The following is a 16,315-nucleotide window of genomic DNA, read 5'->3' as shown; positions in this document are numbered from 1 at the left end:
CCTGGTACTGTTTCTACCAATGCATCAGTGTCCAGTTCCACTGCAACATCAATAAAGAAGTGTCTCCAAACGCCTTGCAATGCTTTGATATAATTGCTTGGCAACTGTATGGTAACTCCAAGAAAAGGAAGACTTGGATTTTATGCCGAAATCCATCTGAAGGATTTCAAGCTCAGGTTTGTCACCAAGTAGTGGACTCAGCTGTTTACTAGGTTGGGTTCAAGGGCATCCTTTGTACAACTAGGAATGTAAAATTTACAGGACCAGAGTGAGGGCGAGCACAAGCAAGAGAAACAGGACTTTGTAATCCAATGATGAGGTCACTTACCTGGGAGGGGGGGAAACAGGCTGTACTTCAAGGGCTGTGTATGTATTTTACATGAAACAGTACACAGAGTTTATTAGCAGTCTTGGAAGCTTAAACAGAACTAAGCATAGCCTATAAAGTGGTGGATTGAACAATTTCTGTCTAAGGTCCTTTGTAAATAATTGAGTGAAGCTTTAAAATGGCAGTAATAAATATAGAATGAAAGTAAGATTTTTGTGCATGTGGTTTCTTGTTTTTTTCCAGATTCTTGGTATTTGCAAAACTGGTGCATTTCATAACAATTTTGCATGGTGAAAGCTTCTGATTGATCCTATTTTAAGCCTCTGTGTAATCTTATTTTAAATGTGCTGATCAAGCTACAGTTTGTGTACTTGCCAGAGAAATTATTCTTGATTTGTGTTAGTTTTAAGAGGTATGAGCATATTGAAAATCAATAGAAATTCTACATTCACATCTGTGGATATAAAATGTTGATGTAATAGTGGTGCATGCCAGCACTTGTGTATTTCTCAGTTTATAACTTCGAAATGAAGAAAATGCAAATGTATTGTACTGCAGTGCATGACTAAATTAGAGTATTAAAACAGGTTCTTTATTATGTTTACCTCTAATTTTGATGGTTTAAAAAAATCACTTGTTATTAGCTAAATTTACAATGGCAGGTTTAGGTTTCTAGGAAGCTCTAGTGACCTCTGTAAAGAGGTAATTCAGTGAACCTGTCACTAATAATTTCATTCTGCAGCTAATAGTAATGGGTTTAATCCAGAAATTATGACCTGGGCCCCCCTTCCCTGAGGGAAGTATTTCTTTCCATCTTTAAATGTAAGGGGGGTGAACGTAGTAAATTTAACAGGACCTGGCTGTTCTTTTTATTTTTGAAGTCATGAGGCTTTTGCTAAGTACTATGCAGAATTCAGTAATACACAGCACAATTTTTCTTGAATTACTCCATCTGAAGGCACACATGTGTTTCAGCCATGCCATTTTAATGGAAAACAGCTTTGTTTGCTGTCACTCGTATGTTTGTTTTCCTGTGGTCTTGCAAACTAGCTCATGATGGCTGGTATCTTTTAGATATGTTCTGTGCACAAGAAGCCTGACTCTTTCAATCATGCTCTGACTGATAATCTGAAGAGTACGGATGCTTCTGCTCAGTGTTTACAGTAGCTGCACAAGTAGGGTAGTAATGCAGCACTTGTGAATAAAGTCATAGAAGATAATGGTGGTGTTGAGCTGTTGACTTGTTTAACTCTGAAAGGAAAAGTGCAGTCATTCAACAAGAAAGCAAGAAACCTGGGAAAATCTCTTCAGTGGCTTTACCAATTGTACCCAACTATGTTTTAGTATTGAATTAGAATGCTAATCACAGAGTTCTTCTCCATCTTGTCCTAATGAAAGGAATTCCTGTATGTAGGGGAATGGAATTTCAGTTTGTAAGCATTTCAAACACAGGCCTTTGTTTCTGCTTTGTTATTTTGTGAGAATTCAAAACTAGTTCAGCAATAACTTGTTTTATAGAAAACTTATAACCAGAAATTAAGCATCTTGCTTACACATCTTGCTTATGCTTATCCCTTTGATTTGCAGTTCTACTTTTTAGCTATATTCTGTCCTACATGCTTTTTCTTAAGCAAAATTTTTCAAAAGTTTCTATTTAGTGCTAAGTATCACCCTAAAGCTATTTCTTTTATGGTGTATGCTACAATATACACATTATATGCATACATACTTCTAAGTGGACCTAAAACATTAGCATCACTGAAAGAAGCACATCTTCCCACTCCTGCTGGTTATTTTTGCCTGTTATGGTTGCCATCCCTACACCAGCAAATGTGCTTGTGCAGGTATGTGGTGAGCTGAATTTAGAAAATTTATTGGGATTAAAACTAATCTATAAGGAGGAAGTGTGTGGGCGAATGTCTTAGCACATGTTTGCATGATAAGCACTTGCCTCTTGAAATTATCGCCTAGCTGTGAAATTCCTTGTCTGCTGACCTTGGGCCAAGCATTCCGGGTTCCCTTCTTCCCTGCCCCCTTCCCCTTGAAATGCACAGCTTGCTTTCACCCCTGGCTTATAATATGCCAGTAACCAAGGAGCTCAGGGTCACCTGTTTCCACTCACCATGCACACATACTGCTGGTCCTGTCTGACATCTCGCACTCGGTTGTACTGGGAAGGTGGGAAGAACACTGGCGGATGTTACAGTCTTTTCTAATGCCTCGCAATAACTTTGTATGAATTCGACTTTGAGTACTATGACCAGATCCATGTGATACCTTTTTGTCCACTGTGAGGAAAAAAAAATGTAATGGATATGTCATGCAGGTATGAAGAATAAGTCATCCAAAATTGATTGGGATGCTTTCCTTAAGGTTTGGTGGTTATTTTTTTTTATCTTTGTCTCTAAAGCAAACTCTTCAGGAAAGATTTTTATTCCCCCCCCTCCTGCTGGTAAATTTATACATTTTGGAAAGGATATATGAAAAGATTAATATCTTCTGATAAATGGAGCAATCTTTATGTGGCTGCTCTTTTGCTTTCAATAGCTGATTGGGCTGTGAGTTCTTGCTGGGAAGGTCAGTATCTTATGCATGCGTTGCTCATATTAAAATAGTATCTGGTTGATGACTGTTAAATACTGTAGACTAAACAAGGCTGTTCTGTTAAATAAGATTTAAAATTGTAAAAAAGAATGTTCAGGTTTTAATATTTGAACACTGCTATAAAGGTGCAATGGCTTGGTAGTAAACCGATTTCTTAGCTTTATTAAAATTAGCAGTGCCCATGCCCTGGAACAGGTACATGGCCCAATTAAGTGAGCTGAAAGGGAGGGAGCTGCAAAGGGACCAAACTTTTCTTCTAGCTACGGAACGGCTGTGCAGCTGCTGCTGCCCCAGGGCTGCCAGAGGTCTTCGGCAGCTGCTGTATGGCTGTCTGCATGTCTGATACAGAGGTGGTTTACTGGTGCTGACTTTGTACAGCTGTGGTACTGCTGGCATACACCCAGTCACTCTTCTTTGCCAGGATATAAAAAAAAATATCCATGGCTGTACTCTGTAATGACCAAAAGTGACTAGTGTTCTCTCAATCCCCATACCCTGTTCTTCCGTGCAGAAGACTGGTATTGGTCCTGTTGCTTCAGAGTCCTGGAGTGCTTCATGAGCCTCAAATCCTGGGTATGGAAGGAAACTGTACTCAAAAATACATTTCAGCACCTAACCCTCTTCAGATTTCTTAATTCTTCTGTGAAGAGAGCTAATCTGGTACTACAATTTATGTAACCAAGTAGAGAACCAAATCCTATTCTGACAAATTTCCTAGAAACAGAGCAGGTATAGCACATACAAAGTGGGTACCCTGTAGTAATTGGAAAAAACAATATTGTCTAACTGACCTGGCTACATACATCACAGAGATTGTAGTAGAAGTTATCTAATTGAAGTCTGATCTTGAATTTGATCTTTAAATAGCTATCCAACTGTACCTACTGAATGTAAATCTCAAGAGGTATCATCAGGTTTGAAAAGCCTTCAAGTACATCATCTTAGACATTTGGTCAATAGTGGACATCTTCAGTATAAAAAATTTTGTGTGTTAAATGGACCTCATGCAGAGAAATAATATATCAGGGTTTGTAATACAACTGTAATGCAATTTCTGTATACCCTGTGCTTTTCCAAAGGATTTTTTGATTTGAGAATTGATCAGGAAGGTATACGGTTGCAGTTTTGTACTGACAAGAATATAGTACAGAACTGCATGGCTCCAGGGAGCCTGTCTGCACTGCAGAAGATGCCAAATCAGGTTTTTGAGAAGACACACCTCAGTATCCCTAGGCATAATATGAAAGGAATAGAGATAACATTAACAAAAAAAAAAAAGTAGGTGAATGTTATACAGATGTTTCATAGTTTAGACTTGTCTCAAGGTTTTTGACTTAGAGTAACTGGTAAAACAGACACATATTAAACTTTAGTGAACAGCTTTGGAAATGATGTGACTTGTGTATGATAGGCAGTAACTGTAGTTTAGTCTAAACAGTGTGAAATCAGAGGGTCCCAGAGAAATCTGACATCTACTTCTAAAGCTGTGGAGGTCGGTGCTCTGAAAGGTCTGGTTCTTGATTTATCTGAATGTATGAGAAATTCCCAGGCTCACATCTGTTTGCTAAGAGACAACTAGAAAAGATTGACTTCCCATTGCAGGAACTCTGTTTGGGTAACCCTCTGGCAGGCAAGCAGCCTAGTGAGCAAACATTGAGTTTGTGCTCAAATAGCATTTTCTCTTGCCTTGTCTGTCAGGCCTTGGTTAGTGTGTCAACATCAAATAAAAGCTCCTCTATGGGCTCTAGCAGTGCTTGTTTATGCCAAACACTTACATCTTTTTTTCTGAAGGAAAAAAAAAAAAGATTAGCTCTGGTGCTTATTTCACTTCCCTAATGAGGAAAGGTGAAGGTGTGATGTGGGTTGTGCACAAAAGAGGGGGAGCTCTTTCCTGCACTGTTTGAAGGTTTAGGCAGTTAATTTTGAAAATCCTTTAGGAAAAAGAATACATAAGAAGCTGGTAGAGGTTTTCTCTCCTGTTACTTTTACGAATCCAAGGGAACAGCACAGTAGGTTGAAGGTTGAACTTGCAATAGGTAGAAGAAAAGTTTCAGAACTACACTTGTCACCCAATTTGCTCTTAAATGAATAGCAAGAACTTTCTACTTTCTTAGCTGTGAAAGTGAATGAAATGAGCCACAAAATGAATAATCTTCTGATATCTGCAACATAAATGTTTATTTTGCACATAACTGTTTATATTGCATGCATATTATATGGCAATACTTACGCAGTTGCAATGAATATTAATGTTATGTTCTTAGTTTCCCTGAATTTAAGTGCAGAACAATGGTCCCCATCTGAAAAGTAATTGATACCTTAGTGTTTTAAAGGAGTCCCTTACATTTCAAGACTTTGCTGTTTTCTGAACTAAGAATATGAATCCGAAAAAGTGACTTTTCCTTTGCTTCTACAGCTGAAATAGAAATAGTGGTAGTTGTGTTTTCTGAACTGTTGCTATACGAATTCCTCCAAATGATGGGAGGAATGTAGTTCTTTATTTCTTTGATTATAGACAAGTTAATCTTAATGTGGTAGTTACTGTAACAATATTGGCGAAGTGCATTTCTCCTGTCATTTGGAAAAAAAATTATACTGCAATAGCCATTTTCATTATAACATCAGGATGGTGATTGTAATTTAAATACTGGTGGTGTACAAGTGATGGAATTACAGCTTTTTATGTCACTTGTTTATTTTACGTTCAGATAAAGCATTGTTAGTTTTTCCCTCTGGTCAGTCTGGACTATTTTACAAGTGACATTATACATGTGTGCACTTACATAAGATACACTTAAGTGTAGTTAGTTCATAGTGGAAAAGGTATACCTGTGAGAAAGGAATGTGAATGAGAAAATCTAAGTGTGTGTAAACATGTTTATGCAGCTGCATTTTAATGTAACTTATTATTGGAGCGCTCTGTTTAGAGAATAAAACTGTTATAACTGAAGACAAGCTATTAAAAATTCCTTCAAAACATTGTGAGCTGTAGGTAAATCAAAAGTACAGATCTCCAATTCTGCTTCCAGATTTATTTGTACTTTTAACAAGTTTTCTTCATATTAGTATCTGAAAACTATTTGAGATGCTAATAAAACTGTCTTCCAAACTTTCCGTATTAAAGCATTGTTTCAGAGTATTAAATTTGACTTTTTTTTTTTCTGTTTTTCATGATTAATATACAACTTTTTTTAATTTTAGTAATGTAAATAATTGATTCCAATGTGGGCAATTTTTAAAACTTAATAGCTTTTCAGGCCTTTTGTGTGATGTGGGACTTGAGTTACTGTGGAGCCTCAGATGCATTTCAATTCAGAGTACATGTGATTTGGAAACATGCAAAATGAAAGATTTATTTCTATTAGATCTTCATTGAAAAATCAAGTTGATGTTAGTATTTTTGTTCTGTAAGTAGAAAAAACAAGACAGTCTTATATTTCTTAAAACTCAACCTTCACATGACCTGGTTTAAAACCTCAGGATCTCAATGAAAAAAGTTAGAGAAATACTGCTAGAATGTCTTGTTTCAGTTGGGGCGGGGGGGGGGGGGGGGGGGGGGAGAAGACTGGAAAATGTCACTATCATACTTTGAGAGCTTTTTAAAAAAATCAATAAAGGAAATAGTTTAGAATCCTACTGTATTTGTTTGCAATATCATACTGAACTGACTCTTTAATTACACTAGGGACTGAGAGCACATTGTTCTAGGCGCTTCACAGACAATGAAAGACCTTCTTTGTCCCCAGAAATGTATTTCTATGCTTTGACTTTCCATGTTATTTAAGATGATGTGACCTTAAATGTCCAGTTTCCAGAATATTAAAAGAATGTGTTGGTATCTGTTTTATTGAATGTAATGTGCAGAGTTTAAATTCCCTGATTGCAAGCCAGAAGTCCTTTGTTTATCTAAAAAAACAAAATAGAGCATGATCAGCAATCATGTCTTAACATTTCCCGTCACTAGTGCTGGAGAAGGCTGCTTTGCAAGGCTTAAAGATCTTTCAGCCTCTGTACTCAATTCTCAGCCTTCCTTGAGGATATCAATTATGAAAGATTTTGTAATAAAGTCTGGATGAGTGGAAACTGGAGAAGGACAGCCAATTTACTTCACGTCATCTATTGATCAGGCAGTATTTCATCCTCGTGGAGCTAGCAGTTTGGAACTGGATGGCTTAATACTGAAGGCTTCAGCCATAGGTATATGAAGATACTGAATCAGTTTTGCTTATATTATGATCTATATTTATATGAAGGTTTGTCTCCTCCACCCCCTGGGGGGAAAAAAGGTGTATAGAAGAATGCCAATGTAAGAGGATGTGAGTTTTTTTACAATTTAATACCTTGTGTTTCATACACTTGCTTTTCTTCATCCTGTATCTCAAAGAAATAAACCCACAGATCAGGTTTTTCATTGCTGGGTGTTCTTGGTTTTATCTTTTACAATATTCTCTTTCATCTCTGGATGGGTAACACAGGTTGTGAATTAACTCCACTGTGTGTTCAGAGGCTCCCAAATGCCAATTTTGAGTTTCCATCTCAGGGGTGATGCCTTATGAACACAGTCATTCTGTTTTCAGGCTCAGTTTAAGTTTAGGTGCAGACGACTCATGTTTGTGTGGCTGCAGTCACAGATAAGTCAGTTTGTGTCTTTGCTTTGTATTTCTGGATTCAAGAGCACTTGGGAGCACCATGTAGAGACTTGAATATCTCTGCAAAATTGTCAGGTGTGACACAATCAGTGGCAGTCTAGACCTAGTAATCTCTGATGGATCGAGCTGACTCAGTCCAATTAACTTTCTCAATACTGTGCTCCTGGCATGTCCCATATACTGCTAGAATCTGGAAGATCCCAATATGGGCCCTATGTGCCACTGAATAATTAAAGTAGCTGCTGCTATCTCAGTATTATCTCAAGTGTTGCAAAAAAATTAATATGAGTAGCAGTAAATAAATGGTTGGTCCCTACCATATCTCTCCCACTGCATTGTTTGTTTTAAATGGCATTTGGTAAATTGCCTACTGCAAGTACTGTGCATCTAAGATGCAACAGAGTATTGTGTCCAAGAAAAAAACACCAGTCAGGAAATTCTGTAGGTGGATAGGAGTTGTAATAAAAATTCAATGTAGCTATAATAAAATACTTGTAGAGTACATGTGCCACATACAGAACTAGTTCTGTCATTTTAACCTCTAATTAGCTTTTTACTTCTATTCCATATTCCCTTATTCTCCCCAGCTCATTAGCAATTCAGTAGAATTTCTACAGCATCTCTGGTGCCCTCTGTCTGGCCTTCAAGGATTTCAAAAGCCTCTGTGCTTTTTCCCTGAGCACTTGCATAGTCCTTCAGCATCAATTTGTCCCCAGAGCACCCAAAACCACCACCAGCTTTCCTATTAACATCCCAAACTGTCAAAGTCCTTCAGCTTCTTCTGAATCTCTCTCTCTTTAAGACACCACTGTGACAAGAAGAATCTGTGATTAATGTCATATTAAGCTCAGAGGCATGTGAAGGCATTCAGCCAAGAAAAGGTACAGAGAATAGCTGTACCTACAGCATTGTAGGGGTGGTAGCTTTGTAGCAGCTCTTAATGACGGGCAGCCAAAGCTAGCAGAAGTGGCTGGCACTTGATGGCATTGCTTGGTGTCTTCAGTTTAGGAAAGGCTATGAAAGGATCGTGGCCAAGAGTTGCAGCTCTTTATATCTTGTTTGAAGACAGAGAATGGTCAAACTTCATATATTACGACACAGTATGTCAGCTGTACTTCGTAAATACAAATATAAGCTTCAATTTTTTAGGCTTATCTTCTTAATATATTATACAAACTATAATTTGTTTGAATCTCTAATATGGTTATCATAACAGTATTTATTTTTTTCTTAAGTATTGTATATAGAATTCTGGGAACTGTATTTGTTTTTTTACTACTACTTAATTTTATTCACGAAGCATACTATGAAAAATGGTATTTTAAAGTCTCAGTAAAAAAGCCGCTTATTGTGATAAGTTATGATAGGAGATGGTTTGCCCATTTTTCTAAGTTTAAAGGATTTTATTTTGTTCAGAACATGCCAAGTTTTCTTTGCGCAGAGCAGCATGTCTGCCTTCAAGGGCTTGAAGTTCAAATCACAAATTTTTAAGTGATCTGTGAAATCTAAAAATAATAATTAATCTTCACGATGGCATAATAGTAAAATTTTATTCTGCTCATTTTCTCTTTAATGCATAGTGAAGCTTTGAGAGTTCATTTTATTTGTGATAGAAATTCTGTCACTTCTGAAATGTATTGATAGATCCACAGGTCGGTGGAACTTCCTGGTGGATTGAGGATCGTATTGACTTAAACCAAGGCTGAATTAGTAGTGCAGATGTCCTGCAGATTCTCTGCATATATGCATTTCCAGGTGGGGGATAGGGCAGAGTGTTAGTCATTTATCTTTTCGGGGTCTCCACATACCAAATTCGACATCCCTTATCTGCCCTGAATCGGTCTAAATTCTTCCATCCTTTTCTACTTTGCCCCAGTTTTTCCTGTACCTGCCCTCCATATGCTGCAGAGCTCAGTTGTATTTCCTAATCACTTACAAATGAAGAAGTTGGCATTTGTTTGATATTGCTGAAGATGAACAGTGGGATAAGTAGCAGCATTAAAAGTTGAACGTAGTGTAGAAGGAGATGTTAAAGAGCATATGATGGAGATGTCAAAACCAGGAGTGTGCCAGGGGACATTGGACAACTAAGGTTCTGCAGGGATAGAGCATAGCATGTGGGAAAGGTTCCTCAGCACTTACAGTGCTGTTTGTTTTTCAGATACTGTAAAGGCAATAATTGACTACGAGTCTGTACTTCAAATATATGATACAGTTTTTAAATCCGGTTTGCACAGGAATCATTTTATTAAGCATAACCTATGAACATACTTTGTTCCCAAGGATGACAGTACAATGAATGTATATGTATCTGCAATAAGTTGATGTGCTAAGATACAGTAACACTATTTTGTGCAGTATATATAATCTAAGAGCTTTAACAGATTATAATCCTTTAGATTTTTATAGTACTTTTGCTCCTAGATATCAAAGCAGTGAGCAAATACTATGTGCCTTTTGTCACTTCTTTGAGGTGGTTAGCAAAAGTGATACAGTATCTGCAGTGAACTGATGTACAGTAATATTTATGTATTTAAGAAGTACTTTTATTAGTAGACAGGTTTTTCAAAAATACCTTGAGTTTTGTGACTTTGGAAAAGTAGCTTTGAGATTATTCTTGTGATGCTTCTGGGCATTTATGTTTCAGATATTCAGAAAGTGAATTCTGCATTGTAGTCCTACTTCCATTTTGAATTAGAGTTATTTGCTGTGTAGTATTGCTATTTTGATCAATAAATATATCTGAGTTTCTTGTATAAGAACTGTCCTGGGTCATTAGCACTGAATGGCTCTACATTGGATGGAAAGCAAGTCTTCTGTTAGAGAATCCATTAATGTTAGTAAAAATAATGTTCTAGATAGGATGCTGATGGTGTGTGGCAGTTGGAGACAGGGTGAAATTTTCCACTTGAAGCTAAGTGAGAAAGGCAAGGAACATTGTTTAAAAAAAAAAAAGTTTCCCCTTAGAACTGGGGAAGCAGCACAGTCTTTCACCACCTGTTAAAGACCAGATCCAATGAGTACGAAGAGCTGCCTTGCGTAAAAACTTGGACCAGAGTTAGGACGTGTAATTCTAAGGTCACACTGAGGGAAATTGAGTCCCAGTGTTTTCCTTTGGTAAGATTTTTTTGCTTTACAAAGAATAAAGATGCTTGTAGATGAGAAATTCCTTTTGCTACAACCAGTTCAACTTGACCCTGAAATCAGAGCTCTTGTATTTCAGCAGAGGGAAAAGAGAACTTTTCTAAAAAGCTGGTCCCAAGTAGACTGTGATCTACTTTGGAGTGACAGGGAACTGGTTTATTAGATCTGCCCCAGGAAGATGCCAGTTCTGAGGTTTGCATCTGAGATACCCAGAGCTGAGGAAAAACCAGGAGTGACCTCCCAAAACACAAGGTTTGTAAGCACGTGAGGTTTAGTAGGTAGCTTGCACATACCCTGGTAGAGCAGGCGTGGACCAGCTTGTAGCGTTTCCCATAGTGGTATTTTTAAAAGTTCCTTGTAATACAGCTCTGCAAATTGAGTACGGTGTTCCCCACCTTAATACTCACCTCTTTATAAACACGACCTGCTGCTTGATGCTTGAGGCCCTAGAATTGAGGGTTTAAATATCCCCGGAATTTGGCAATCTCAATCTCTATTTTTTCATTTTGACTTGTGTGTGACCAGGCTATCTTCTCTGCTCATAAAGTTCTCAGCTTTTTGCACTAATAGTCTGTAATAATTCAGTTTGTATTTTAAAGTATTTTAAAAAAAATGTATCTGAGGAGTGTGTGGAGATGTTTACTTCTGGAGTACCAGGTCCGTAAGCACTCAGGTGTGAAGGAAGTAGGCATTTTAGGTACAAATATCTTAATCTGGTGGGGGAAAAGCCCTGTTTTTCCAAGTCTTTTTGTTGTTGTTGTTGTTGAAGTGTCAGAGATTTGTAGCCACACAGAGGTATTTTGTAAGAAATGCCTGACAAGGAAACAATGAAGTAAGAGCTTGGGGCGGGGGGACAAGACGTTGCCAGGAACTCATGAGGACTGAAGTGAGTTTGAAAAAGACTCCAGGTGACACTCGGCGCGGTTTTCAGCGTCCCACCTTCCTCAGCTCTTTCCGTTTCAAAAACGCTGGTGGCAAGGTGATGCCACTTGCACTTTCCGCGTAAGCATGTGTGCTGAAGCTCGGAAAGGAGCAAGGCGCCCCGCGGCTGCGGGTCCCACCGCTCCAGCGGGCGCAGGCAGCTGAAGCTGCAGAGCGCGGCTCTAATCTCCAGATCAGCCTTAACCAAACCAGATCAAAGGGGGCTGGAACCAAGGGCGGGGAGCGGCCCCGGGGCTCCCGCGGCAGCAGGGAGGAGCCGGCGGGTCGCTGCCAGCTCCCTGACCTGCCGCGGGGAGGGGCGGCCCCGGCCCCGGTCCCGGCCCCGTCTCCCCGCGGCGGAGCAGCAGCGGCGGCTCGGCTCGGCGCTCCGCGCTCGGGGCCGTTGTCGGGGCGAGCGGCGAACCGGGCCCGGCTGCCGGGTGGCTGCGGGGAGAGCGGGCGCGTAGGCGGGGGATACCTGCGTCGAGAGGGGGCTGCTTTCGCCTTACTGCTAATCTTCTCCGGCTCGGGTCTGGTAAGCGTTAAGAAGTGCGTTACGTTGGACTGCTTCAAATCTGGCCGTGCGTTCCCGTAGCGCATCCTGGGTTCCAGCTGGAACAACTCGGGCTTTCAGAAAGCGTTAGGATGTAGGTTTAACTGAGACTGTTGTGTACCTCCGGTTTATTTACGCTAAAATGCTACTTCATTTGACAAGTAGACTCCTGGGCTTGTAAAAGGCTACGGCTGGGCAGAAGTGCCAGGGAGCTTAGAACAGGACCCTGCTAGTGCTGAAGAGCCTGGTGAGAAGGAAAAACACCCCGCACCCCGCCTTGAGATCCAGCTATTTCAACAGATGCGCTATTATAAAAGTGATATATGAGGTTCATCCTTTGGCTTTCAGAGCATGGCTCAGGGAATGGGAGAGTTAAAACCAATGTACACTTGAGAAATGAAGTGGGAAAAAAATCAGTTCTCAAATGTTTAGCCTTCGAAGAAAATTATTGTTGGACTGCTAGTGTGAAACCTCTTTGCTGTATCTTCTGTAGCTAAATGTGAAGAATGCTCTGTGTTTATAAAATAGGTGTGACTGCTGATGTATACCTGCCTGATGTGCCCTGGCATTCTCATCGAGTGTTTTGCTTGTTTAATATACAGTAGTTGTAAAATTATGATAGTGCTTCTATTAAAATATGAAGAAAAATGCTACTATTAGTAGCAGGTTCTTTAAAGATGTTCAAACATAGCTTTTAAATTTGGACAGAAAACAAAAAATCTGATTCTAAACAGATGGTCGAGGGGTTTCTTAACCTCTTACGTAATGCTGATATAGTCACGATGATGGTAGGCATAACTGGAGCTGTATGCTGAAGAGTATTGCTTTTGTGTCCTGTTACAGCTGTAATAATTTAAATGCAAATCCCACAGCTTGATTAAGTAAAAACCTGTGGAACTTTCAATGCAAATAACTCCTTTTACATCCAGAAAGAGACATATTTTGGTTTTCCTCACTCTGTGTAAGCGGGGTTAGAGCTATTTTGGAACAGAATATTTGCAGTTACAAAAACTTAAATGTCTTTCATATGGTAATGGAAAGTTAGTAAGTTGCGTAAATAGTGTCGCAGTTGCAAGCAACCTTTGGGGTTTTTTTTAACAGCTTTCCATGCTCTTAAACTGTGCTGAGGCATACCTGCTTTCCAGAGCTATGTGCATTTTTTCTTGAAGTAGTATGTTTTGTTCCAATTATTTCTGCTTCTAGTTGTATCTCTTTCTAAAACTTGGAGTATTTGAAGCTTTTTCAGATTTTCTTAATACATTTTTTTCCATTTCCCCTGTGTATATATGCCTAAGTTTTTTTTTTTTAATAAAATTTTAGGATCATACAAAACTTCTGGAAGAGAATTTTCAGGGCTCCTTGTTGCTTCTATCTATAGCTTATCTATATTTACTGTGTATTCCGACTTTTAAAAAACTTTGTAGTTAAAGCACTGCAATTGATTTCTTTAGTTGAAGCCCTGCAAATGATTTCTGTAAATGGTCTGCTGTTGTTTTACTGTTTGTGCCAGGAGAAGTAACTTTAGCTTAAAAGCAAAGCAAAATCTATTTCTGAAGTTCTGAAGCATACTATTTTTCCCACCCTTTGCAGGCTTTCCCAGCTCCCTCACCCCACAGCTGCTACTGGTGGGTCAGTTCGTGTGCCAGCTTGGCAACACTGGTTTGCTAGTGCCCATCTGTAGCATGAGCTGTGGTCTTGGCACGGTGACATCTGGAAACTCCCTGTCACAGGAATGCAATTCTGGAGCCAGCCTGCGACAGGAAACGAACTCGTGATGTCTCAGGTTCAGGACGGGACAGCTTCTCAACCTCTCAGGCTGTGGAGAGGGATGGAAGGCCTAGCTAGCTGGCTCTTGAAACACTTGGTACAAAATGGAGGAGGGGAGATTTCCCTTCTGCAAACCTCTTCTGATTCATAATTGTTTTCTAACTACTACTGCATGGTACAAGTACTTAGACTGCTGAAAATCTGCCTGTTAATAGAGCGGCATTAGTTGAGAAAATGGGTATTTGTAGACTGTGCAGAAAATAAACTGACCATAATGGCATTTCTCAAAAATAGGAGCTACATTGTATCAATCCGCAAAGTGAAATGGTTACATCAATAAATATCAGGTAAACTTGTGTGCTGATGAAATAAGAATTGGCGAACCTTCTTGAAGGTAAAATACATACATTGAAAATATACTTTAAATACCTGAAAAAGAAGTGGAAAGGAGAGGGAAGGCTTGTTCTAGTAAGCGTCTATGTTCTGTATAGTGAAAGCTTTTCAGGGAAGACCTAGTGGTTAACAGCTGAAATGGAAAAGCAAGAATCAGGGTATTGAGAGAAACCAAGCACCACATATGAACACATAGGAGTAAGAGCTAGAGAATTTGAAAAATGTCTAGTTGGGAGCCAAAATGGAGATCAACAACCATAAAACATTAAAAAGCTGTTTGACTTGCTAAAGACCATTGCAATGATAGATAACTAGACGTCTCCCATAAAAGCCAGTATCAAACACCAGGCACCACCTGTTACTGCTGCGAGCACTGAGAAAAAACAAAGATGCAAAGAATTTTGGTGATGTGAAGGAGGAGAAAACCCTCCTTAAGAGTGGCTGTGCACTGGCTGGCACAGCAAACGAAGTCTGGAGAGGATTTAACTCAGTTTACAGATTGAGACTGTGTAGGAGGAGGAAGCCCTCCTTAAGAGTGGCTGTGCACTGGCTGGCACAGCAAACGAAGTCTGGAGAGGATTTAACTCAGTTTACAGATTGAGACCGTGTAACTCATTTGCCACACTGAAAAACTTTAGCGTCTTAAGGGACTACAAGCCATTATAATATTTCATCTGGAAGGAGACTTAATAGGTAGCACTGGGATTATTAAATGGTGCTTATTTCAAGAATGCACTACTTTTAGAATCCAACTGTTTTAGATGAACTTTTGACATGAAATAACGTTTTTGTTACTTCAGACATCGTTCATCTCAGAACCATGATGCTTTGTAGCTGACAAGTCTGCAAGGTTCAGAAAACCCGGACTGGTTCAGCTGGCTGAATGGTGCGATGCTGACTACAGTTGAAAGGCTTTGGATAACTTTTAAATGAAATTTGAGTTTTGTCTTACCTTAAATGAAAAATGTAAAGTCTTATAACCAGCTTAACTTTGTTTTAGTGCAAGGTACAGATTTGGGGGCTTTTTTTTTTTTTTTTACATGGTTAAAACAACCCTCAACACTTAGCTGTTCCCTGTCGCCTTCTAAAGATCTGTAAATTATCTGTACTAATATACCAGGTTCCACTAAATTTCCACTACATCATTCCCTCTTGAATTTGCACTTCTATCATTTTCAATTGCAGGCATTATGAGTCCAGATGGGATTTGTTGAACCAATGTTTTTTTTAAGTCTGTTTTTTTTTTTTTTTTTTTTTAAAGAAACTTTAAAGCAAAGAAAAATTCTTTCAGTTGCAGCCAAAGGAACAGGTGAACTTAATCCAAGTCTAAAAAGAACACGCTAGTTAGGGAACACCAAATCCTACATAGTTTCAGTGTGGTACAGCATTACTTTATTTCCTGAAGGGCTTGCAATGCAGATGGCAGATGTCTGCTGGGTAAGCTGTGTTCATTGTTAGCGCCACAAATAATAGAGGGATTACTCCATAAAACTGTCACTAAGTAACATTGCCTTTACAGACCATGGTACTTTCCAGATATGACACTCTTCCAAGCTGTTGTTTTGAACTGCATGGTTAAAGTGCTTTCTTAGCAGTTACTGTTATCAAGCATGCAGTATTTAAAGATAATGCTGGTTTTCCTTCCTTAGCAGTCCAGCTGGCATAATTTCTAAATAGATGTTAATGTTGAAAATGCCTTGTGTCCAGCTAGAGAGATGGATACCCAACTGTGATGTATTAACCATGTAGGTTAACACTTTTTCTAATTGTATTTAATCTTGTGTTAAGTAGGGCTGCCTATATTAAAACCTGTATTATCTGCAATCTCAGTATTCAGAATACCTGTTCACTGCTTCAAAGCCTTCAGATGTAAATTAGTACAAGTCTGAAAACCCCACTCTATTGGAGAATACCAAATCCTAAAGCAGTCTGAGGAATGTAGCAAAAATAAACTTC

At 39.0% G+C, this 16,315-nt stretch overlaps 1 protein-coding gene across 5 annotated transcripts in view; it reads left to right on the top strand.

The window, feature by feature from the left end:
• The window catches only part of DISP1 (dispatched RND transporter family member 1), a 93,415-nt gene that overhangs the window by 37,888 nt on the left and 39,212 nt on the right, over window positions 1–16,315 (top strand). The window contains exon 1 of one of the 5 annotated variants that reach the window (XM_030035404.2): window positions 11,589–11,611. The exons of 2 other annotated variants lie outside the window; for them this stretch is intronic. The gene's annotated coding sequence lies outside the window, so the exon portion shown is untranslated. Of the gene's footprint in view, window positions 1–11,588; window positions 11,612–11,655; window positions 12,182–14,040; window positions 14,064–16,315 lie in introns of those variants that run through there. 2 more of the 5 variants (XM_030035402.2, XM_030035405.2) reach the window with 2 other exon arrangements.

Source organism: Aquila chrysaetos, chromosome 13 (genome assembly GCF_900496995.4).
Source record: "Aquila chrysaetos chrysaetos chromosome 13, bAquChr1.4, whole genome shotgun sequence".
NCBI classification, from domain to species: domain Eukaryota; kingdom Metazoa; phylum Chordata; class Aves; order Accipitriformes; family Accipitridae; genus Aquila; species Aquila chrysaetos.
This window is presented reverse-complemented; position numbering and strand designations above follow the sequence as displayed.